The sequence below is a fragment of the Callithrix jacchus genome, chromosome 2 (assembly GCF_049354715.1).
Source record: "Callithrix jacchus isolate 240 chromosome 2, calJac240_pri, whole genome shotgun sequence".
Lineage (NCBI taxonomy): Eukaryota > Metazoa > Chordata > Mammalia > Primates > Cebidae > Callithrix > Callithrix jacchus.
In genome coordinates, this window is record NC_133503.1 from 27,792,629 (window position 1) to 27,817,922 (window position 25,294).

Below are 25,294 nucleotides of genomic sequence, written 5' to 3' on the forward strand. Positions count from 1 at the left end.
TTTTTTGCAAATGTTTAAGCATCTTTGCATCTCAGGGGTAAATATCACTTGATCATGTTGTATGATCTTTTTCATGTGCCATTGATTTTGATTTCCTAATATTTTGTTGAGGAATGTTACCTCCATGTTCTTAAGAGATACTCATCCATTAATTTTTGATTTATTCATTTTGGTTTCAGAAAAATATCGTATAAGCACAGTTCATTTTGGTGTTTGGTTTAAATATTTTTTCCATTGCTGTTTTGAGTTAATTTGTATTAATTGATACAACAAATATATTTTATCTTATTTCTGTCACATTATTTGATGTTATGAAATCTTTTATGTATAATCTGATTTTTAATATCTTTTGGTATTTGGAAATTTGTATATTTGTATTATAGCAGTTTTCATCATAATGATGCTTAGCTTCCTGGGCTTAAGATACTATTAATTTGTTTCCTACTGTGGGCAATTGTGGAATTAATCAACAACTTCTTCTTTACTCTCCCATTTCTTTTATTAATACTTAATTTTATTTATTTACTTATTTATTTTTGAGATGGAGTTTTGCTCTTGTTGCCCAGGCTGGAGTGCAGCAGCATGATAGTGGCTAACTGCAACCTCTGTCTCCTGGGTTCAAGCAATTCTGCCTCAGCCTCTCAAGTAGCTGGGATTACAGGCATGTGTCACTATTCCTGGCTAAATTTTGTATTTTTAGTAGAGACAGGGTTTAACGATGTTGGTCAGGCTTGTCTGGAAGTCCTGACCTCTGGTGATCCACCGGCCTCAGCCTCCCAAAGTGCTAGGATCACAGGGGTGAGCCACAGTGCCTGGCCTATTAATATTTAATTATAAATGAAATTATTTATTTGCAATTAACAATAGAAGTCAATCAATACGTTTATTTTGAATTAGACATTCTCCTTGAATTGTTTCCTTGTATTTCAGAGTTTTTGTGGTATCTATTTTGTCAAGACATACATCATTTGCCTAAAATTCTTTGACCTTTATCCCTTTTATGTAGTTTTAGTATAGTTGAGTAGAAAAATGCTCAACAGTAGACCTTAGTGCAAAGTTTTCCTCAATAAATCTTGACTATATGAAACTTTCTCTTGAATGATTTCTTCAGGAAAGCTTTATGCATCTAAAATTTCCTGACACTTTGAAGACCCATATTCTTCTATAACTCTTATACAAGAAAAGTAATTCTGCCTGGATATGAAATCCTTGTATTATTTTTTTCATTAAGAAACTTTAACATATGGCTCAATTGTGTTTTGTTAAGAAGTGCTGTGAATATATGATCTTCTTTACCTTGTTTGGACTGTAAGATTTCTGTATAAGGTCTACAGATGTTAATTTTTTAAAATATTTACAATACAATCATTTCTTATATATATAAAATGCAATCGTTTTCCCCAGAATATGTTTTGGTTTTGACAATTGCAGATTGATTTTTCCAGGCACACAATGTTCATATTCTACACATATATTCAAATGCTTCTTAATTTGGAGGAATATTTTATGTAATTGTATATTTTATTATTTGTTCTATTCCATTATTTTGGTTTTCTTGACTGTGACTTCCAATTATGTATTCATTAGACCTTCTTTGTTTTCTTAATTGATTATATTTGGATTATTTTTTATTTTACTATCCATTTCTATTTGATTGTTTTTGTATTTCTCCCTTTCACTATTGTTACTTAAAATATTTATATTTTTATTTATGTTGTTTCTTATTTATGTGTACTATTTGTTTTATTAATGAACTCCTGTGCTCAAGCCATACTCCGCCTTGGCCTCCCAAAGTTCTGGGATTACATGGGTGAGTCACCATACTCAGCCATGTCTCTCTTTATTTCTAAAATTATCTTTCTATCTACCAATCTATCTGTATTTCTTTTTCGTTTTTGTGCTTTATCAGTTCCCTTACTATTATTTACTCTCACTATTATTCAAAAATTATATTACTGTGACATGTTTTATTTCTAATTTACATCTTTCACTTTATTTTTAATATATTTTTTAAAAGCTTGTTTAGCCAATTTTGTAATGTTAAATTAGTTTCCATGTACTCAATGGTTCTTTTTAAAATTATACCTTAATTAACTGTTATTGCTTTAGTCAAATTATTTTTCTTTTTTTCTTACAATATATTTACATGTGATGCAATTGCAACCTTTTTACTTTCCTCATGTTTAGATTAAATATTATTTTCTATACTTTAAGAGGTGTTCTTATAGAGGAAGTAATAGAAATATCACTAGAGCTCCCCTATTGCTGTTGCCATGACACTCCAGAAAAATGGCCCCTCTGATATTCTGATTCTGATATTCACATTCTGTGAATCTTTCTTCACTTCTATTTACCTGAATATTGAGTCTTTCTTATTCCTGCATTCTAATTACTATCTGGTTCAATTTGGATTCTACTACCAATACTCTCCCTATAAGTGAGTTTCTGTTTTTCTGAAAGTAATTTCTATTTAAATTTGATCGTTCTTTGGCCATAAAAGCTACAGGCTTTTCAGGTGTCTTCTGATTTCCTGCATCTGTGTGGGGGGTGTGGGGAGCATGTAATCTATATAACTATCTTGTCAAGACATACATCATTTACCTAACATTCTGTGCACATATATGTCACCGAACAAAATCTGTGGAAATTTCACCAGTCTACTTAGACTTTCTTCCTAAAAAATCCACTCAGAGAATTGGTTTCAACTTTAGAAAATTAGTATGTGATAGTAATTTTGTATTTTAAAAGTAGCAGTGCTCCTTTTCCCTGCCAGCTATTAGCTCTCCGCTTGCATTTACTTTCATAAGTTCATTTGGTCTGTGATTTTTCTTTCTTCTAATACCCTTGTAAAGTTGTGGCATCAAAGTTATATCAGCCTCAAAAATTTTGAGAATATTCTCTCATTTTCTTTTTTCTTAAAAATACATGTAATGATCAAATTATATTGGTATTCTTTTTAAAAACTACCTGGGTCAGGTATTTACTTGTGTAGAGATGTTTGATGATTGATTCAATTGACTTAATATTTATAATATGCCACAGGTTATCCCTATTTTAGCTGCTTTTTATAAGTAAATTTTTTCAGAAGTTTGTCTATTTACATACTTTGTTTTGAAATTTACCTGCAAAAACAATTATTTATAGTAAGATATTTTATGCATTTGTTCTCTGTAGTCTAATATATTCTAATTGTTTATTAATGTCCTTCCTTTGCTTTCCTTTCTTTATGTTCTCTCATTTTCTTTCTTTTTTTAAAAAATGAATCTTACCAGAATTTTGTTAATATTTTCTCAATGAACTAGCTTAGACTCTGCCAGAAAAAAATTCGAGGGATAATTGAAAATAATAACTACCAACTAATGAATTAAAGAAACTATTGCAAGAGATTTTATAGTGACAAGTAAGCTGAGAGGATGATTATACTTCAACCAGTAAAGGTAAAGACTAGGTGTTAGATGGAATTCGGCTAAAGGCACCTTTAAGCTGAATTCCATTTAACACCTGATGCCTGGTTAGAGTCTGCCTTTCTCTCACTGGGGCATACACTGAATCAGTGAGCTCAGCAGTCAGTATGGATTGAAGTTTTACACTGTCAAAGAAGCACTGCCTTACTTGGTTTGAAACTTCTCTCCATTTTTAAACCATGGTGACCATATTATGATCATCTCAGGTAATAAAATTTCACCAAGTGCCATGCTTTCAGGATTCTGTGTCCACATTTCTAGTCATCTCACAAGGTATAGGATTCTTCCAATTTAGACCTTAAACATAGTATAGAAACTTTCACAATGAATAGGGCTGTCCATCCTAACAACTTTTCATGTGGTAGACCTGTTCCTGGTTTTCACACAAACTAAGAATAAGTTAGAATTACTAAAGGTAAAGGTAAATAATGATTAACAAAAGAGGTAGAATTAATGAGTTTGCTATTTTTAAAAAATTATTAAAATAAAAAATCTTACAATAAAAGGAGAAAGCAAAAATATGAAAACACTGGTATTTGGAGATAGTCATTTAGAGGAAGAAAGTTGAAAATTATATGTGAATATATATATTAATCTCAAAATTTGGATTTTTTAATTTATAGAAAAAGAATATGAAAATTTATACCAGAAGAAAGACAGTCTAAAAAGACCAATTAGCATAAGAAAAAGTAAAGTTATCAAACAAACAAAAAAATCCTCAGCAACAACTTATCTTCATTAAACGTTTCTGAAGCTTAGTTAATTGGAAATTTGTTTATTTTTTAACTTTTATTTTAAGTTTGGGGTAAATGTGCAGGTTTGTTATATCGGTAAACTTGTGTCATAAGGGTTTGTGGTGCAGATTATTTCATCACCCAGGAATTAAGCCACTAGTTATTTTCCCTGTTCCTCTCTCTCCTCCCACCATCTGCCCTACAATAGGCCCCAGTGTGTGTTGGTCCCCTATGTATGTCTGTGTGTTCTCATCATTTAACTCCCAATATGAGTAAGAACATGTAGTATTTTGTTGTCTGTTTCTGCCTTAGTTTGCTAAGAATAATGTCCTATACCTTCATCCATGTTCCTGTAAAGAATGTGATCTTTTTCTTTCATGTGGCAGCATAGTATTCCATAGTGCAGATATACCACATTTTTTAAAAATCCAGTCTAGGCCGGGCGCGGTGGCTCAAGCCTGTAATCCCAGCACTTTGGGAGGCCGAGGCGGGTGGATCACGAGGTCAACAGATCGAGACCATCTTGGTCAACATGGTGAAACCCCGTCTCTACTAAAATTACAAAAAATTAGCTGGGCACGGTGGTGCGTGCCTGTAATCCCAGCTGCTCGGGAGGCTGAGGCAGGAGAATTGCCTGAACCCAGGAGGCGGAGATTGCGGTGAGCCGAGATCGCGCCATTGCACTCCAGCCTGGGTAGCAAGAGCGAAACTCCGTCTCAAAAAAAAAAAAAAAAAAAAATCCAGTCTAATATTGATGGACATTTAGGTTGATTCCATGTCTTTGCTACTATAAATAGCGCTGCAATGAACATACCTGTGCATGTGTCTTTATGACGGAATGCTTTATATTCCTTTGGGTATATAAAGGATGCCAGCATCTGTTATTTTTTGACTTTTTAATAATAACTTCTGATTGATGTGAGATGATATTTTATTATGGGTTTGAACTGCATTTCTCTAATAATCACTGATGGTGAGCTTTTTTCTCCATATGCTTGTTGGCCACACATATGTCTTCTTAGAAAATTATCTGTTCATGTCCTTTGCCTGTGTTTTGATGGGGTTGTTTGGTTTTTGCTTGAAATTTGTTTAAATTTCCTGCAGATGCTGGATATCAAACCTTTGTCAAATACGTAATTTTCAAAAATCTTCTCCCATTGTGTAGGTTGTCTGTTTACTCTGTCAACAGTCTCTTTTTTCTGTGCAGAAGCTATTTAGTTTAATTATATCCTATTTGTCAATTTTTGCTTTTGTTACAATTGCTTTTGGTGTCTTTGTCATGAAGTATTGTCCAATTCCTGTGTCCAGAATAGTATCACCCAGGTCATCTTCAGAGATTTTATAATTTTGGGTTTTACATTTAAGTCCTTAATCTATCTTGAGTTGATTTTTGTATATGGTGTAAAGAAAGGGTTCAGTTTCAATCTTCTGCACATGGCTAGTTAGTTATCTCAGTGCCACTTATTGAACAGGGTGTCCTTTTGCCATTGTTTGTTTTTGTCAGGTTTGTCAAAGATTAGATAGCTGTAAATGTGTGGCCTTTTATCTGGGCTCTCTGTGCCATTGGGCTGTGTATCTGTTTTTGTACTAATACCAGGATGTTTTGGTTACTGAAGTTCTGTAGTATGGTTTGAAGTTGGGTAGGATGATACCTCCAGTTTTGTTCTTTTTGCATAGGATTGTTTTGGTTATTGGGGCTTTTTTAGTTCCATATGAATTTTAAAATAGTTTTTCTAGTTCTATGAAGAATGTCATTGCTAGTTTAGTAAGAATAGCATTGAATCTGTAAATTGCTTTGGGCTGTATGGCCATTTTAATAATATTGATTCTTTATATACATAAGCACATTTTTTCATTTGCTTGTGTCATTTATGATTTCTTTGAGGAGTGTTTTGTAATTCGCATTGTAGAGTTTGCTCACCTACCTGGTTAGCTTTATTTCTAGCTATTTTATGCTTTCTTTGTGGCAATTGTGAATAGGATTGCATTCTGATTTGGCTCTCAGCTCAACTATTGTTGGTGTATTAGAATGCTAGTAATTTTTGTACATTGATTTGGGATCCTGAGACATTACTGAAGTTGTTTATCAGTTAAAAGTGTTTTTGGGCTGAGACTATAGGGTTTTCTAGATATAGTATTATGTCATCTGCAAACAGGGATAGTTTGATTTCCTTTCTTCCTATTTGGATATCTTTTATTTCTTTTTCTTGCCAGATTGCTCTGGCCAAGACTTTCAATATTATGTTGAATAGGAGTGATGAGAGAAGGCATCTTTGTCTTATGCCAGTTTTCAAGGGGAATTCCTCCAGCTTTTGCCCATTCAGTGTAATGTAGGCTGTGGATTTGTCATAGATGGTTCTTGTTATTTTGAAGTATGTTCCTTCAATACATAGTTTATTGAGTTTTTAATCTAAAGGGGTACTGAATCCTACCAAATGCCTTTTCTGCATCTGTTGGGATGATTATTTTATTTATTTATTTTTTTGTCTTTAGTTCTGTTTATGTGATGCATCACTTTGTAGATTTGCTTATATTGAGCCAACTTTGCTTCCTGGGGTTCAAGCCTACTTGACTGTGGTGGATAAGATACTTGGATTCAGTTTGCTGCTGGACTTGGTTTGCCAGTATTTTGTTGAGGCTTTTTGCATTAATATTCATCAGGGATCTTGGTCTAAAGGTTTCTTTTTTGTTGTATCTTTGCCAGGTTTTGGTATCAGAATAATGCTGGCCTTATTGAATGAGTTAAGGGAAGTATCTCCTCTTCTATTTTTGGGAATAGTATCCATAAGAATGATACTATCTCTTCTTTGTACAACTGGTAGAATTTGTCTATAAATCTGCCTGGTCCTGGAATTTTTGTTGTTGTTTTTGGTAAGCTATTTATTACTGATTAAATTTTGGAGGTGGTTATCAATCTGCTCAAGGATTCAGTTTCTTTCTGGTTTAGTCTTGGGATGGTGTGTATGTCCAGATATTTATCCATTTCTTCTAGATTTTCTAGTTTATGTGCATAGAAGAGTTAATAATATTCTCTGATAGTTATTTTTATTTCTCTGGGGCCAGTGGTAATATTTACTTTGTTTTTTCTAACTGTGCTTATTTGTATCTTCTCATTTTTCTTCTTTATTAGCATAGTTAGCAATCAATTTGTTTTTATTAATTTTTTTCAAAAAATCACTCCTGGTTTATCTTTTAAATTTTTTTTTTTTTTTTTGGTTTCGTGATCTCCTTCACTTCAGCTCTGAATTTGCTTATATCTTGTCTTCTGCTAGCTTCAGAATTGATTTTGTTTTGGTTCTTTAGTTCATCTAGTTGTGATGTTAGATTGTCCTATTGAGGTCTAAATTTAGTGTTATAAATTTCCCTCTTGATACTGCCTTAGATGTGTCCCAAAGATTCTGGTATGCTGTATCTTTATTCTCATTAGTTTCAAAGAACTTCTTGATTTCTGCCTTAATTTCATTATTTATCCAAAATTCATTCAGAAGCAGGTTATTCAATTTTCACATAATTGTATTGTTTTTAGCAAACTTATTAGTTTGCAATTGAAATTGCAACCCCGATTTCCATTTGCTTGGTAGATTTTTCTCAATTCCTTTACTTTGAGCTTATGCGTGTCATTGAATGTGACATGAGTCTCTTGAAGACAGCATACCAGTGGGTCTTGATTCTTTATCCAGCTTGCCACTGCGTGCCTTTTAATTGGGGTATTTAGCCCATTTACATTCAAGGTTAGTATTGATATGTGTGGATTTGATCATGTCATTGTGCTGTTAGCTGGTTTATTTGGTTGCTTTGTAGTGTCAGCGCTTTGCATATGTATGTGTTTTTTTGTAGTGGCTGGTAATGGTCTTTTCCGTATTTAGTGCTTCCTTCAGTAGCTCTTTTAAGACAGGTCTGGTAGTGACAAATTCTCTCAGCTTTTGCTTGTCTGGAAAGGAACTTATTTCTCCTTCACTTATGAAGTATAGTTTATCCAAAAATGAAATTCTGCATTTGAATTTCTTTTGTTTAAGAATGTTAAATACTGGCTCCCAGTCTCTTATGGCTTGTAAGGCTTCTGCTAAGAGGTCTGCTGTTAGTCTGAAGGGCTTCCTTTCCCTTTAACTGGACCTTTTCTTTAGCTACCATTAATATTTTTTCTTTCATTTTGACCTTGGAGAATCTGATGACTATGTGTCTTGGGAATGATTTCCTGAATTTCAGTGTTGGAAAAATACAGAATTTGTGTTATCATGAATTTGTGTGTTATTCTTGTATCAGGGCCATGCTTATCATTTCTGTCTTGTTCTAATTTCAGTATATGTGGTGTCAAAGTGAGCACTTGAAAGTTAATTCTGTCAAAACTTTAAAAATTGAAAGCTCCAGGCAAAACTTTCTGAAAGCATCTAAATAATTGTTGATAAAACAATTAAAACATTGATACCAAATCCAGTAGAAATAAAACATAGCAACCAATTAGGATAGATCTCACATCTGGATACCATTGCAATCCCCTATCCCTAGAAAAATTGCAGTTAAATTAAAATGTCATTGAAATAATCATAGGCAACAATCAACTAGGGTGCTTTCCTGGAATGCAAATATTGGGAAATTTTATGAAAACAATATTAATCTAGCAAGACAAAAAGGTAATTTTTTCTTCTATTAATGCTGAAAATATAAGAGAATTCACATCTTTTCTTACAAAACCACTACAATATTAAGGATATGTAGACATATAGATAAATTTATCTTTTTGACCACAAACTAAGCAAAGGCATGAACATTGGATAGAAAAATGTAAATTGTTCTTTGAAGATAGTATGACTCTATACTTAGAAGACTCCACTTAATTAACTAAGAGAAACTCATAAATGTAGATAATAAAAACTTTAGTAAGTGGGTGAGCAGTCTAACTTACAGAATTAAAAGTAAAACTTAGTGTCATAAAATGTTTAATATTGCAGTTTTATAATCTGTTTTAGTATTTGGTAGGGAAAGAACATAATTACTCTGATTTTTGTATATTTTTATGACATTCTTACATACTCTTTTACAGTAGCTGTAAGATTATTTTGTGATATGAGATTTTGACTAAGAAATGATGCTGTTTCTCATTCTCCTTGAAGCCCAAATTTTCTCCTTTATACCAGAGTATAAAGTGAATGATAGAAAATTAGGCGAATATGCCATTTAAACAATGTTTGCTTGACTTCTGTTGTTGTGGCCTTAATGAGGATGATTAAAGATAATGCCATTTTTTTCTGATTATTTATTTGCATTAAACTTCAATGGTGACTGGGTCTTTGAAAGAGATTGAATTGAGTTCTTTTTGTCCTTTCCCCTTATTTACCATTACAGTGTGTAAGAATACAAATTTTAAATAGATTCTCTGAAGTCTAAAGCCTTTACATGATGCATTAAAACTGAGCCATACGCTCTGAGTTATGAGGTGCAATAATTAATTTTCTCATTTCTTCACATTTCCATGTTGTTAAATGTTAATCAATTCCTGCTGTTTTGGAGGTCAGAAATTTAAATGTTAGCAGTAATACCCATAAGGAAATACATTTATTGATATTTAAGTTATTGAAAACAAAAGGATAGAGTGAGAAACATTTAATATAGAACTAAATTAATTTGATATCCCCAAATAAGTGTACATTTTATGACTGCCATCACTATAAATAACAGTAAAATAGTATATCTGTAGTTTAAACCTGGGCTTATCAGGTCTTCAGAGAGCTATAGAGTTTATTTATTTCCAATTGCTCAGTTTATAATATTTCTGCAGGATACTAAGTGCATAGTTAGCATATATTCCTTCCATGTATTCACTTACTTTATTATACATTTTTTCAACAACTGTTTTTTGAGCACTAGGTATATACCAGATGCTGTACTTGTAGATGCTTTAGATGCAGAATGAAGCAAAACAAAAATTTCTGTCCTAGTGGAGTTCTTATTTTAGTATTGGAAGAGAGACAAAAAGCAAGCCTCATAGATTATGTGAAATTTTACAAAATAAAGAGGGCTGTGAAAAAATACAGAAAAAAAAAACTAGAGCAGAGTAAGGGAGACTGAGGCAATTGGGTAAGTCCAAAGAGTTGTTTCAATTTCAAATGAGAATATCAGGATAGGCCTTATTGAAAAGATGAGATTTGACAGGGTTTGAAAGATATGAGGAAGTAATTGTGCAGATATTCTGAAAGAATGTTTCTTAGTAGGGAAGGAACTCAGGAAGAGTAGAAAGGAGTAGGAATAAATGAAAATTAGTAGGATAAATTATAAGAGCATAGCAAGAGGTCAGAATCTCATAGGGTATTGCCAGACATTTTAAGAATTTTTTTAAACTTCAAGATAAATGGGAGTCATGTCAAAGCTTGGAGGAGTGATTTCATCTGCACAAAGCTTTAAGAGAATCATTCTGGCTACTCTGTTGAGAATATGTTGAGGAGGATGAGTCTAAAAGAAACAAGCTTAGCTAAGCAGCAACTGCAGTGATCTAGGCAAGAGAAGATGGCAGTTAGAAAATTGGTGGTCACAAGTCAGAGATTGAGACCATCTCAGTCAACATGGTGAAAGCCTGTCTCTACTGAAAAAACAAAAATTAGCTAGGCATGGTGGTGTGTGCCTGTAGTCCCAGCTATTCCAGAGGCTGAGGCAGGAGAATTGCTTCTACCCAGGAGGTGGAGGTTGCATTGAGCTGAGATCATACCATTTCACTCCAGCCTGGGCAACAAGTGAAATGCTCTGTCAAAAAAAAAAAAAAAAAAAAAAAAGAAAAGAAAAGAAAATTGATGGTCACATACTAAGAAAAATTTAGATTCTGGTATATTTTGAATACAGTTCATGGAAGATGATAGATTGGAAATAAATTTCAAATAGAAATGTAAAATTGTTTTGGTATTTTTGCTCTGAGAACGTTGAACTTTGGTGATGCAATTAATGTGATGTGCAGAACTGTAGGATAAGCAGGTATGAGGGAGACATGAGGAATCGAACTTGAGATGAAGTGTTGAGACACTGAACTTCAATTTTCTTTTGAGCAGCAAGATGGAGAGACATAGTGAACACTTGGATTTATGAGTTTAAAATTCTGGAGAAAAACCTAGTCAGAATGTAAAGTTTTGAGAATCATTGCATATTCGGTTTGCAAAGCTCTGAAACTGACTGGGCTTTCCATGAGATGAGTGTGGATAGAACAGAGGGTAAGGCCTGTGATCCTAGGCACCTCAACATATAGAGATCAGTAAAGAGAGGAACTTCAATAGAGGCTGAAAAGAAACCATGATGTTGGTAGAATGAATTCCATACAGTGTTGGATTCATGGGCACAAATCCTGTGAAGGGCCTTATATGCAAAAGGACCTAGTCTTAGTGTATTTGGGCCATTGTAACAAAATACGACAAATTGAGTGGCTTACAAGCAATAAACATTTATTTCTCACAGTTTTGGAGACTGGGAAGTCCAAGTTCAAGGTGCCAGCAGATTCAGTGTTTGGTGGGTGGCTGCTTTCTGGTTTATAGACAGTACTTTCTTGCTATGTCTTTACATGGTGAAAGGTGCTAGCTAACTCTCTAAGGTCCTTTTAAGAACACTGATCCCAATCATGAGGGATCTACCATCATGACTAATTACCTCCCCAAAAGTCCTAACTCCTAATACTCTCACTGGTGGGATAGGATTTTAATATATAGTTTGGCAGGGGACACAAAAATTCAGACCATAGCAAACTCCACACTTGGTTTAATGCTCTACTGTTTATGCATTGAAATTCCTAATTATTTTTAAACAGGGGCTCTACAAATTATGTAGTTGTCCTGATTCCATGCCACACAGGTAATACATAGAGAGCAAGCAAGGTAATTATCAACTAGATAATGGGTTTTGGTTAAGATAAAAACTAAATAATTTTTCATGTAATTATACATATGCACAGATAAAGATATCTTAAGCTATAAGTCTATTTCTTTTTTTCCTCCACTTAATATGTACACATTTCTTTGATATCTTTGACCTATAATTACTTCCTAATGCTTGCTTCTTTATTATTCTCTCCACTAAGGTTTAAAAATTATCGGTTCAATAATCATTTGTGTTTATTATTATATTTTCTTATTTTCCCTAATCTTATAACCTCAGACCCTAGCATAATTTCTAGTACATAGCAAGTGCTCAATTATTATTTGCTATCAGCTTTTCCAGATGTTGCCATAAGTACCTAATTGATCGGTGGCTTTTTCTCTTTTTACAATCTATAATTTCTGCAGCTTTTTATAAGGGTTTTTCCTTCTGTTTTAAATTTATTTTTAGCTTAGATTATTTTGAACCATATCATGCATGTTTTCTTCTTCCCAAATGTTCTTTCATTGTATTTTCAGTCTTCTTTCTCTTTGTTCTAAATAGACAATAGGTATAAATAACTTAGACTAATGATTAGTCATCAGCCTTATTTTTCTTATTATCTACTATTCCTTTTGTCTCTCTCCATAACTATTACTTTTCCAATATAAATAGCTATGCCTCTCTCCCCAGATGCAAAACTCAGTGTTATTCTGGTCACTGGCCATCTGAGTCTGCTGCTTCTAAGTGCCTTATTTCTATTGACTATTAAGTTGTCAGTAACCTACCTATAGATTGTTCTTGGATTCTTATCTGTCATTAATGGGCTACTCCTATAGTTTCCATTTTTAAGTGACATTCCTTCCTTTCTATATCCATAGCCTCTAGCCTGATTCTGTTTCTCAGCCCCTCTCTCTAGAGGACCAAACACCCCCAGTCAGATCCCTTCTACACAAATCAGAATACTATATTTAAAGCACAATTTCCATTCTATCACTTAAAAACAAGAAATTCTCCAGTCTCTTCCTTTTGTCTCTGCTTCCCAGACTGTGTCAGACTTTTCTGGCATATTATAACCAATCATGAAGTATATCTTTGATGATAAGTTAACAATTATAATTAAAGTCTAAAAGTTGTGAATAATTTGCTTTTTAAAAAATTAATTAAGTGTGCACATTCTATTACACTTGATCCCTTGCTTTCTACAGTGCTTTTCTTGAGTAGAAAGAAGAGGAAGAAAAGACAGGAAGTAACCAAACAGATAGAATTCACAAATTGCACATGTATTATAATCTGTAGCAATATTCATCTTACTTCCTTGGATTTTTTATTTTATTTTATTTTTATTTTTTGATCAAAATATATGGATTGCTTTGTGCATGCAATAATTGTTCATTTTGTCTGCTCCAACACACACACACACACACACACACACACACACACCACACACACACACAGCTCTCTGCTCCCACACACACAGAGTTGAGAATTCCTGAACTACGATATCAATGCAAGCATAACCTTGGTATGCAAGAACAAATGAACCTGGTTCACATCTATCGTCAGCTTATTTGTCATCGCTCTGTAAAAGAAGTGACTTTTCTCTTTTTCCTGATCATCTTGCTTTGGGCCAATTTTTTTTCCACCATCTTCAGGAGTCAGATATTTACATTTCAAAGGACACCTCCTTCTTGAGCTTCACAAAATCTGCCCTATATAAACTCCGAAACTCCTTTTAACATACTGGAGATGTGGTACATGGCCTGTCTTATAGTCATCTGTATATTTGTATTAACTTCCTGCATGACTCCAAATGTTTTTTGTATATTCATTGTGAGCCCAGAAGAGTTTCTTGAAAAGGAGTAAAAAAACTTAAACATTAGAGATATTTAAAAGCCTTGTAAAATGCTTGGTTCTTTCTCGAATGCAAAAAAAAAAAGAAAAAAAAACAGCTCTAACTAACCTTAAGGTGAGATTCCTCACTAGCATGCTTGATACTACATTTTCCAAAAGCATCAGATAAATGTATTTTTACGTGAAGGTTAACATTAGGGTTTCTACATTAATGCATTATTACTATAATCATGATGATTTCTCATGGAAATTGTTAAAACAGAACAAAAGCTTTGTGTTTCTAAGTATTACAAATCTTTTTGAAATGAAATGGGCATGTGTCCTAGATAATGAGCATGTGCATCTAAATAGGCAAAATACACTTGACCTATGTTATAATGTTCAGTCTATAAAACTACATTTTAAATAAAGCTAACATTAAAAAATTCTGTGAATATTTTAATAATACTACCCTAAAAATGTTCTAAGCAGTCATATTTGAAATTCTAGAATAGTAATACCAAATAATAATGGATAATCTTGGATAATAAGTCAAATTTTACATTAGTTATAAATATATATCTTTCTTCAAACTCTCCTGTTAATGTGTTTTTGACAAAATGAAGCCAACATTCAAATAAAGCATAGACAAAAGGAGACATTTAGATAAGAATGTGTTATAATAACAGTAGGAATACAGTTTGGGAAATTTTATTTGAGAATTACTCAAGCAAAGGCAGCATAAAATATAAGCATAATATAGATATTTAAGAAGAGTTTGCTAATATTTATTATCCTTACCTTTATTTCTTTAAACTGAATATATATTTACCAATTTTCAGAGAAAAATGAAGTAAGTCATACAATAATCTATAGAAAATTGCATATTTATGATTGAACTATTGTAGTTTAGACTTGCAGTGACATAACAATTCAAGTACATTATCCTTTTAGTATGTGTGTATATATACGTATATTTAACTTCTCAAATTCTTACCTGAATGTCATGAAAAATGCAAGAATATATGTCATGTTAACACTGTAATTCCAGAATGACTTTATGGTGTCTGAATTTGTGCATGTTTGGGCTAGATAGTAAAATCTGCAGCAATTATTATGATTTCTGATATATCTACTTTAGAAACTTCAATAAGCATTTATTTTTATAGTTACAGAGTTAAAAAATAAACATTTATATATGTATGTTATTTTAGAATAACCTGAAATGTTAATCCTGTTTCCTCCAACATTTATAGAAATAGTTATTTTATTTTTTAAAACCATTTTATATATTCTACTGAGGTTCACTCTCTAGAAGTCTCCTTTTCTTAAGGAATACATTTTGAGTAAGAAGACATCCTAAGGCAGACATTCTAAGTCAGACATATTGTACATACTAAACTAAGGCAGAAACATTGGAGATTATAAAAGAAATATGTGGCAAGTCAGACACTGAATTTCTTACCTCGTGTGAAGCACCTGAATGGAATTTCAACGGTTTGAAATAGTTTCCGGTTGGGAGAATTGCCAGATTTCAAATTTTAGATTTTTCCCAATGTCATATTATTTTTACACTTAGAAAAAAATAGATCTTATTTATTAACACATTTACAATTCAATAGAGCAATGATTTTTGTCATTAGGAATAAAGGAATTCAATGTGTCTGATGAAAATAGTTTCAAAATGGATTGTTATGGAATTTTTCTTTATATGAAGAAATAACCAAATTTCTGTGTGTACTTTAACACACATACACTATGCAATGATCGTGATAATTTACATAAACGAAACTAAAGGTTAAATATACAGAAAAAAAAAATACACCAGCAATTTGAAGTAAGAATTCTACAACTTGTTACTTCTGCCTGAGACATAATGGACTGGAGAAAAATGTCATTATTCTTTAAATGAATATTACAGGTCATCTTTCACATAGAGGATTTATAATAATAAAGGTCATAATAGTTTGCTGCTCTAAATACTTCATCGTGCATTATCTCATCTGATTTTCACAACTGTTTGGTGAAGTAGGTATTATCATTTAAATGAGATGCATGGGAGTTAAGTAACTTATTTGAAAGTTCACAGATAATAGGTGTTAAATCTAAAACAACTAAAAAATCTGTGTTCCTCGTGGCCGTGTCTCATTAGACATCTAGTAAGAAAAGGACTTGATGAAGAAACCACTACTGTACATAGATAAAATGATCTTAATTTGCAATGAGATATTGATCCACCTATGCTTTTAATTGTATAACCATCATTTGGGTAGTTGCCGTTGAGTGCTTGCTTATTATGTGCCAGGCACAAGGGACTTTCTTTCCAAGGTCTCGTGTGTTCTGCACAACCACATGAGGTGAATATTACCACCATTTTAAGATGAGGGAGTCATGTCCACAGCGGTCACACATTTATGTAAAGGAGGAACAGGAATTTAAGTCCTCCTGACTCCATATGCCATGTTCTTAATTAATAAATTGAAGACTACAAAATAAAAGAATAAGGAAAAAGAGAGAAACTTATATTCCTTATTTGATATATATCCAATTTGAGATTCACAACAGAGTGTTTATCATTGACTCTCATGTGGCCTAAATTATTACACTTAGGTCATAAGAATATTATGTTTAGGAAAACTGCATTGACTGACAGAAATATGTTAAGCAATAAAAAGAAATATAAACAAAATATAAACTTTTTATAAAAATTAGAAGATTACAGGCAATAGTATAGGGTAAAACTTACTGCATGTATCAGTCAAGATTTTGCAGAGAAACAACCAAGATAGTTATAATAAGTAATTGATACATAGATTATGGAGGCTGGGAAATCCCAAGAGCTGCAAGCTGAAGACATGAGAAAGAGGAGGTGTAAGTTCCAGTTCAGGTCTGAAGGCTGGAGAAGACCTTTCTCTCAGCTCTAAGACTGTCATGCAAAGAGACTGAATTCTCTCTTGCACAGCATTTTGCTCTATTCAGATCTTCAACAGAGTGAAGTGGGAGGGCAAACTTCTCTACTCAGCCTACTGATTCAAATGTTAAGCTCATCCAGAAACATCCTCACAGACACACCTAGTATAATATTTAATCAAGTAGCAGGGAACCTTGTGGTTCAGGCAAGTTGACACATAAAAGTAAACCTCATGCTACATAAGAGAAATTTGTTCAGATGGTGGTATTGCCATATTTTTAACTGGATGTAATGATTAAACAAGCAATTTTAGAATGTGAGATTTTAGGTCTCAAACTTTAGGATGTGAGATTGCCTAGAGTGGAAGGAATACAAAATTCTTCTGCACACACACAAAATAAGATTTTATAATGTACAAAGTTCCTGTGGAAAGACCATCATTTTAATGTCAGTCTTTATATCATTTATTGAATTTTTTTCAGTGCAGATTTTCTATATTATATATTGGGCACTGTGTTTCCAATAGTTACTTGTTATTAATTGAAGAAATGTTTAATGATGCAAAATGTCACAATTTACAAATAAATTGGAATTCAAAAATTATAGATATATATGTATATCCTTTTTTTTTTTTTTTTTTTTTTTTGAGATGGAGTCTTGCTTTTGTTGCCCAGGTTGGAGTGCAATGGCATGGTCTTGGCTCACTGCAACTTCTGCCTCGCGGGTTCAAGCTATTCTCCTGCCTCAACCTCCCGAGTAGCTGGGATTACAGATATCCGCCACCATGCCTGGCTACTTTTTGTATTTTTACTAGAGACAAGAGTTTTACCAGGCTGGCCAGGCTGAACTCCTGACCTCAGGCAATCTACCTGCCTCTGCCTCCCAAATTGCTAGGATTATAGGCATGAACTACCGTGCCCAACACAGAATCTACGTATTTTTAAAGGGCTATTTCTTCATTCTTTTTGTGAAAAGTTGATACTATGAATGCAGAAAATTTGGATATGATCTAAACTTTATATTTTAAATTCTAAATTCTGAAGTAAAGCACTTTTTAAAATAATGCTGCAAGGAAAAGAAGACACAAAGGTTTTGATAGGAAGGAATGCTATGGGCAAGGATATGAGGCCTACAGAAATGATATGATTTATGTCTTACAGTTTTTATTTCAATCTTTCTGTGATGGAGAGATTAACTGATAACTAATTTATTTTCAATCACAAAATATTAGATTGGTGCAAAATTAGTTGTAGTTTTTGCCATCAGAAGTAATGGCAGAAAACACAGTTACTTTTGCATCAACCTAATAAAAATTCCTTTTAAATATATCTTCTGGAGAAGTGTCACAAAGTCAATGTACACTAAAGATAAAAAGGTATTTCAAAATTGTCCTAATCAGTTATAAAGATTCAAAGATTCATATTGATATAGCTCCTTCATGGTGTGAGGCTTACTGACGGCTTAGAGCTTGGGAACTATTTGTTGAACAGTGTGGTAGTACAGCTAAATGTTTAATAATATGAATATATTGGTCCAATGCTGGTATTATCTTTTTGCATGTGATCTTGTGAAAGTCATTTAATCTTTCTGTATCCCATTTTCTCTATCATAAAGTGATATCTATCTATCTAGATATTTGATATCTATCAAAGTCTCTATCATAAAGGAGACTAATGATACTTATCGCATGGAGTTATTGAAGAGTTTAAATTAGTTGATATTTATAAGCATGCCTAAGAAAGTACTTGATGCTACAATGCACTGTGTAGGGGTACACACAGTGTCTGTCTGTGTTGGGAATTTTTATTAATTATTAAATTTTATGAATTATTTTATTTAAGAATTCAAAAATTACTTTACAAAAATAAGATCAAAAATAAGATTGTAAAATTCACAAAAAGTAGTCTCTCCAGTTTACACATAAACCAAAGGCTCAGAGAGCTGTGTAGTTTGCTCAAGTTCACATAGTCAGGAAATCTAAACTGAAATTCAGATCTGTTTTGCTTATCTCCAAAATGTATTCATTTCTCACTGAAGTAGTGTTTTCTCATTTTCATCCATGTAACACAGAATAAATAAGGATAAAGAGAGACCTTAAAATCTGATTGTGAATGAGGATATCCTTCCAGTTATTCCCTGATCTGTTTTGTCCCCAGCATCCTCCTAGTAATATCCACTAGCCTCTTTGCATTCTTCCTTTCCCCGAGCCAATCAACTGGCAGTTTTTCAATCTTATGGAAAATGCTATGAAAACACAAACTCAGAACCCATTCTTTCCCAATACTAATAGATTTTTTCATCACTAAAATATTCCTGTGTAGAAATGAGTAGTGATTCCTCTAAATTTTAATAGAATCTTCAAATATATGCAGGGAAGTCAAAGGAAAAATAAAACCTCAATTACAGAATCCAGTGATGCCTTCTTAGTCTTCAATGAGGTGCTTTTGTATCATTGTCATTAATCTGAGGTAAGATTTTTTATTATTATAACCTTACATCTTCTCTATATGATAAAAGAAATTAATTTGTAAACATTAGTTCATTACTTATTAATATTAACAAATTATTTGATAAATCTCCCAACTATTCAACTAAGTGAGAAACTCAGACAGCAAAATGTCCCCATAGCTCTGTTGAGAAGTTTTGCCATACTGCCCAAGACAGTGATGTATTGTTTAACACTTTTGACTCCCAAAGAGAAACACAGAATTTCACTTTTCATTTTGCCACTAACTTTAAAAAAAACTTCTTTTTGGCCTGATCTTTAATCTACCTGCGGCTTGGGTTTGGCTTTATGTGTGACCTTGCTATCTTTGTAAATTTAAATAAAACCCAAAGGCTCTAATTCTAGGAATAAAGGAGTTACATCAGAACTGAAAAGGTGAAGAGGAAAAAAAAGTGATTGATGTGAAACAGAAAGGAATTTGACAAGAAAAAATACAAATCCTTTCTGTTTCCTATGTTACAAATGTGAACAAATCGAAGATTAAAAATCTGTGCAATTTGCCTAAAGTCCCAATTCATCCTCAGATATTTTAACACAACCAATTTAAACACTTTCTATTATCTCCTAGGATCAAAAGAATCAATCAACATCTTCCACAGTCTTATGGGTCCTCAATCATGCTTGCCCAAGGCAATGAAAATCAAATCAAAAGCTGCTTCTACGGGTAGGGGGTTATAACTCAATATAACAGAAAATACTGCAGTGGTTAAAAAAAAAAACCTTGCATAAAATGAAAAGTAATTCATGCTCATTGAAAATGATATCCTTTCAGAGATTATGTGGAGATTTTCTCAATCTGTTCTTTTTCCCTCAAAATGAGTTTTTAAAATGTCAACCTGTTATTCTTTCAGAGGCAGAAGATTAATTTTGTAATCAATCCAACCTCCATGTTCTCTTCATTTTGATAGCTTTAAATTATGACTTTCAGTTTAGATAATTTTTTGAGCAATCAGTCTTCACTTTGAAAATAATAACCATAATATATAAGTAGCTAAATGCATGCATACTTATTTGTGTATTTACCAACATGAGTATGTGTGTTTAAGTGTGTATATATATTTCTGCCTGGGTGATGCATATCAAACTTGTATTTGTTACAATAATGGAATTGGCCAAAATGTAGAAAAGACAAGACTCAGGACAGTCTTTCAACCATATTTTTCAATGTGGCTAGTTCGACTGCAATGAAAAGAAACAGCTCTAAGATTGTTTGTCTGTGGTGTTTCAATATATAGAGAGGTGAACTTCCTATTCATGTTATTATTGTGTTTATTTTTATCTGCTCCATGTAGAATATATATTAGAAACAACTCAATAAGGAATAAAAATCTATAAATTTTTAAAAAATCAACCCATTTTTGTCAAATATAAGGAATGATGCATTTTTAATTGCTTTAGTGAGGAAAAGTTTTCCCTCTCCCATCATCATTTTTGTATTCAGTAATTCATTTTCTATGATTTCGATAGTTAGGTGCACTAAAATCTTATTCCTATTGAAATCTTATTGATTCAGGAAGCAACGCAAGTGAAAATTAACTTTTGATCCTTTACTAATAATTACTGTAAGAATTATATAAATTCTGATAGGAATAATTATATTTGTAGCTCTATGGTATGGAATGGGGTCCAGGTACTCCTCCAGACTGCTTCCATATTTTGGAAAAAACATCTGTAGTTACATTTGTCCATATTATATGCACATATTTATTCCTGTTTCACTAAAAACAAACTGGGAGGGTCCCACCATGGATCTACATTGACTTTTTGTTTTATCAGTTCTACTGTCAACCACTAATCATTACAATCTGTGTACAACTAAGAAAATATCAAAATTATATTTATTGACACTATTTGTAACCCATGTCTATCTCTAGAAATATTGAAACTGCTAAGTTTAAAAAAATTATTTTATTGGCTCATGTTTATTTAATATGGGCATATGTGGTTTATTTTGATGGGATCTGTTAATTATTTTCCCCAAAGTGATGTGTTTTCTAAAATATTTCCAAAATTACTTGAGGATAGGGGGGCGTAGAAGAAAATAAAACAAATACTTTTGATAAGGACAATACTGGAACTGAATAAACAGAATTAGATTATAATGTCTAATCTGGATTCTAACCTGACCACTGGGATATAAAAATTGCTTTCATTAAAGTAGAAATAAAATTGCTTGAATATGATTTATAAAACATCATCAAAGTTGTTGTATTTATTATGCTTTAAGATTTAGATGTAAAGAATTACATCTTTATACCATGAGAAATCCATGCTTTTTCTTTGTGAATTTTACTTCTAGGGTTTTGCTTTGATTTATAATATTTAAAATTTCAATTAAATTGAATTTAATCTGGAATGACATGGAAGCAATGCTTTCAAATTTCACTTGTATAGTTCTAGAATAATAATAAAAGGCCTTAGGCATTTTAAAAGTTAGGTTGGTTTTAAATAATAGTTGAGCCAAGCTTCAAACTATGAAGACTTAGTTTCTTATATTTTATATTTCGTTATTGCATTTAACATACTAGGACACCAATTATTTCAAGAGGCATTTACATATGGAATTTTATTTAACGTGGTTTAGTACGGAATATTATTTAATGTGGTTAACTTTTAGGTGTATTTTTAAAAATATTTTCTGATTATTTCAGAATTTTAAATCCCTTATAAAATACTAAGGTGAATCTGATTTTTGTCTAAATTCCTATGGCAACATTTCCTTAAGATTGTTACCATAATAGAGAGTTTAAAGTCAAAGTGAGTCAGCAATGGGTACTTGACTTGGCAGAACTAAAGCTATACACATTCGCTATCTATAAAATGTGATCATTGAAGTTTCTGTATTTGTAATAAAATCTGCTCACTAGAATAGACTTGTAAATATAGCAGCGAAATTTAAGTAATATAGTAGGTTATAGACCTATTAAATAGGTCTTACTTCAACTATTGTTTTGTTTGGTTAACAAACTATACAAATTAAGCATATAGTACTATTTGACATAATTAATTCGTATACCAAAAGCACATATAGAAATAAGTAGTTAGCTGAACCAGACTCACAAAGCCACATATTGTATTTCATGTACTTTAGATATGTAATCCTATTTAATTCTCATATTCTCTTTAAAAAGATCATTCTCCCTAACAAATATTTGTTAATCATCTGCTGAGGACTAAACACATATGTAACAGACAGAGAAACTGAGGCTTAAAGATATCAAATAACTTTCCCAAGGTTAAACAATTAGGAGTCTGTGGAGTTTGGATTTATACCTTCGATTTCTTGTTCTACTCTCTTTCTTATGCCATGCTATGATATTTAAAATAATATTGGAAGAAGATTGATGTACCCCACCTTCTCTCCTTGCATAGCAGATGGATGCTACATATTACTTCTATTACCTTCAGTGCATTTCTGTATTTTTCAAATCTTCTGACTTCTTCGTTAGAAAAATCACGTTCTTACCTACATTATAACATAGTAAAGGAATCGCAGTCATTAACATAACAAGTTTTCATTCCTTTTCACTTCTGCCAGAATCTGGGCCTTTACCAGTGGCAAGCTTATAAGTTAGCTTTGTATGGTGTCATGGATGAGAGCAGAACACCGAAAGCTAGAGAGTCAGTAACACAGGACTTTTTCACATAACAGCAAGCAATATGCATTTCATGTATGTATTGGTTTTCTTTGCCCCCAAGATCCACTGGAGTAAAGCACAGTGGCCTAAGTGGATCCTGCACACACAGCAGGTGTGCAACATGGCCAAAGAACAGACAGCTGTGGGCATACAAGTTTATAGCAAGCTCACTCTTGTTCTGGAGGACAGCATCACCTTACTCTCAATTGCTTGCTGCAAATAAATTCTTAAAAATGGTTTATATGCAGAAAAGTCCAGTTCTTTATTTCTTGGCTACTTCACCAAGAATATGCAAAAATGGCCAAGGCCATGACAAATGACGTCTCTCAACAACTCCTTCATTTTCTCCATTAAATCTTTGCCAATCTCATATTATATTCACACCCAGCTTTCATACAATTCTTTCTTTTTCTACTCCCTTGCAGAATTATCTGTCTATACTGCCTCTGCACTCAGGCATTGACAATGACTTGAATGCAGACAAAACATAAAATATTAACAAACAAACACAAAATAAAGCCATGACATTTAACAGGTGAAATATTTATAATTCACATTTGGACTCATTCAGGCCTTTATTTCACACTTTCTTTGTCACTTTTTAAACCAAAGCATTTATTTCCTTACTCATTCTTAGCTGATTAACCTGTTTTGTATTTCACTTAGAAAACAGAAGCAATCAGAATAGGTCTTCCAAAGGTTTCCACAGCCACATGAACTAATATAAAAACAGATGCGCCAGTAACCTCTGTCATCACTTCTGTTATTATGGATGAGCTGTCTGTGCTCCTTGCTAAGGCTAAAACCTTCCCTTATGGACTGAATCCCATCTCCTCTGGACTGTGCAAGGACGTGGTTCAATTGCCTGCCTCTCTTTCTTTACTGCGCCAATGATTCCCTGTCTACTGAACAATTTTCATAAGCATGCAACCACACTATAATGTCTCTCAAAAAAAAAGTAACATTCCACAAACTTGTAGAAGACTCAAGGCTTACTTTATTTCCCTTGTGCAGATGGGGCCCTCAGCCCTATCCCCAAAGTAATCACTGAGTTTATTTTTGAATATCCACATATGTGCTGTTAGAAAGAAAGGACCGTATATTCTGAGAACAATTGGCTGCACAAAACAATAACAATAATCTGTAAATTAAATGTTTTGTTTAAGTCTATGGCAGGACTTTTTTCCCCACTAGATTCTTTAAGTAGAAAAGAAATAGTACATAATGTTCTTCTCTTACAGTAATGCTCCTGAGAAGAAAGTATAAAGTTATATTCTAAATATGAGATTATTGTTGGAAAATGACTTGAAAATGTTTAATCTGATGCCTTGTGTTTAATAAGCACAAAATAAACATGTATTGATTGGTAAACAGAAAACCATAAAACTCCATATATAAATAAAATAGTTTCCTTTAATAGGGATTTTCCATTCTTGAATTACTCATTTTCAAACACGTGCTTCTATATTTCCAGTATTTATTTATGTAATCATTTTTCTTTGAGTGTTAATTTTCCATATAATCACAAAACTCTCAGTAGTTTATAAGTCAAATATTCCCCTAAATTCTCCATGACATGTAAAATTTGTTTGCTGAACACTAAAAATAAATGGTATATTATTATGTGACTAAAATCATGGAAGCAGGTAAAAATTTATTATGCAATGCTGTCTAGTTTTCAATTGCACATGGCTCGATATTTTCTCTCAGTTTCATCATGCTTAGATGTGTTGTTCTTATTGTTGAGAGAAGTTATAACTTACTGAGTTGTGGCTTTGAGAAAACAGCAGCAATAGCAACAGAAAAGCTATCACACCAATTTATCCTCCAAGTTAAAAATAATGAGACTTTTAAAATTTCATTTTCCAGAAGTATAGAGATCACTGGCTCTTAATGGATAATTTTGGAAAAAAATAGTTTCTTCAGCCACAATTTTATGTTATTTTCACTTTAAAAATCCTTAAACAAAATTTATCTTATTCCTCTTCTGCTCATTGCAAATCCCTTCAACATTAGTTGAACTCTTTTTTTTCTTGCTCTGTCACCCAGGCTGGAATGCAGTGGTATGATCTCAGCTCACTGCAATGTCTGCCTCCTGGGCTCAAGTGATCCTGCCACCTCAGCCTACCTAGCAGATGGGACTGCAGGGATGCACCTCCATGTCTGACTAACTGGTGTATTTTTCGTAGAGGTGGGGTCTTACTGTGTTGCTCAGGCTGGTCTGGGACTCCGGGGTTCAAGTGATCTGCCCATCCTAGGCTCCTAAAGTGTTGGGATTACAAGCATGAGCCACTTATTTAACTCTTTTGAACAGTTTTATGGAGGCACAACAGTCAAAATGACAGCTTGGTGGAAAATTGGGGTAGACCTGGAAAAAAGCA

General features: G+C 32.8%; 1 protein-coding gene and 1 non-coding gene across 4 annotated transcripts in view; one reads left to right on the top strand and one right to left on the bottom strand.

Moving 5' to 3' along the window:
- Window positions 1-25,294, top strand: part of TENM2 (teneurin transmembrane protein 2) — a 3,966,312-nt gene that overhangs the window by 627,117 nt on the left and 3,313,901 nt on the right. The window lies entirely within an intron of this gene.
- On the bottom strand, window positions 8,411-8,522 carry LOC118151890 (U6 spliceosomal RNA). The gene has a single exon (XR_004740290.1). It is a non-coding gene; the product is annotated as a U6 spliceosomal RNA (small nuclear RNA).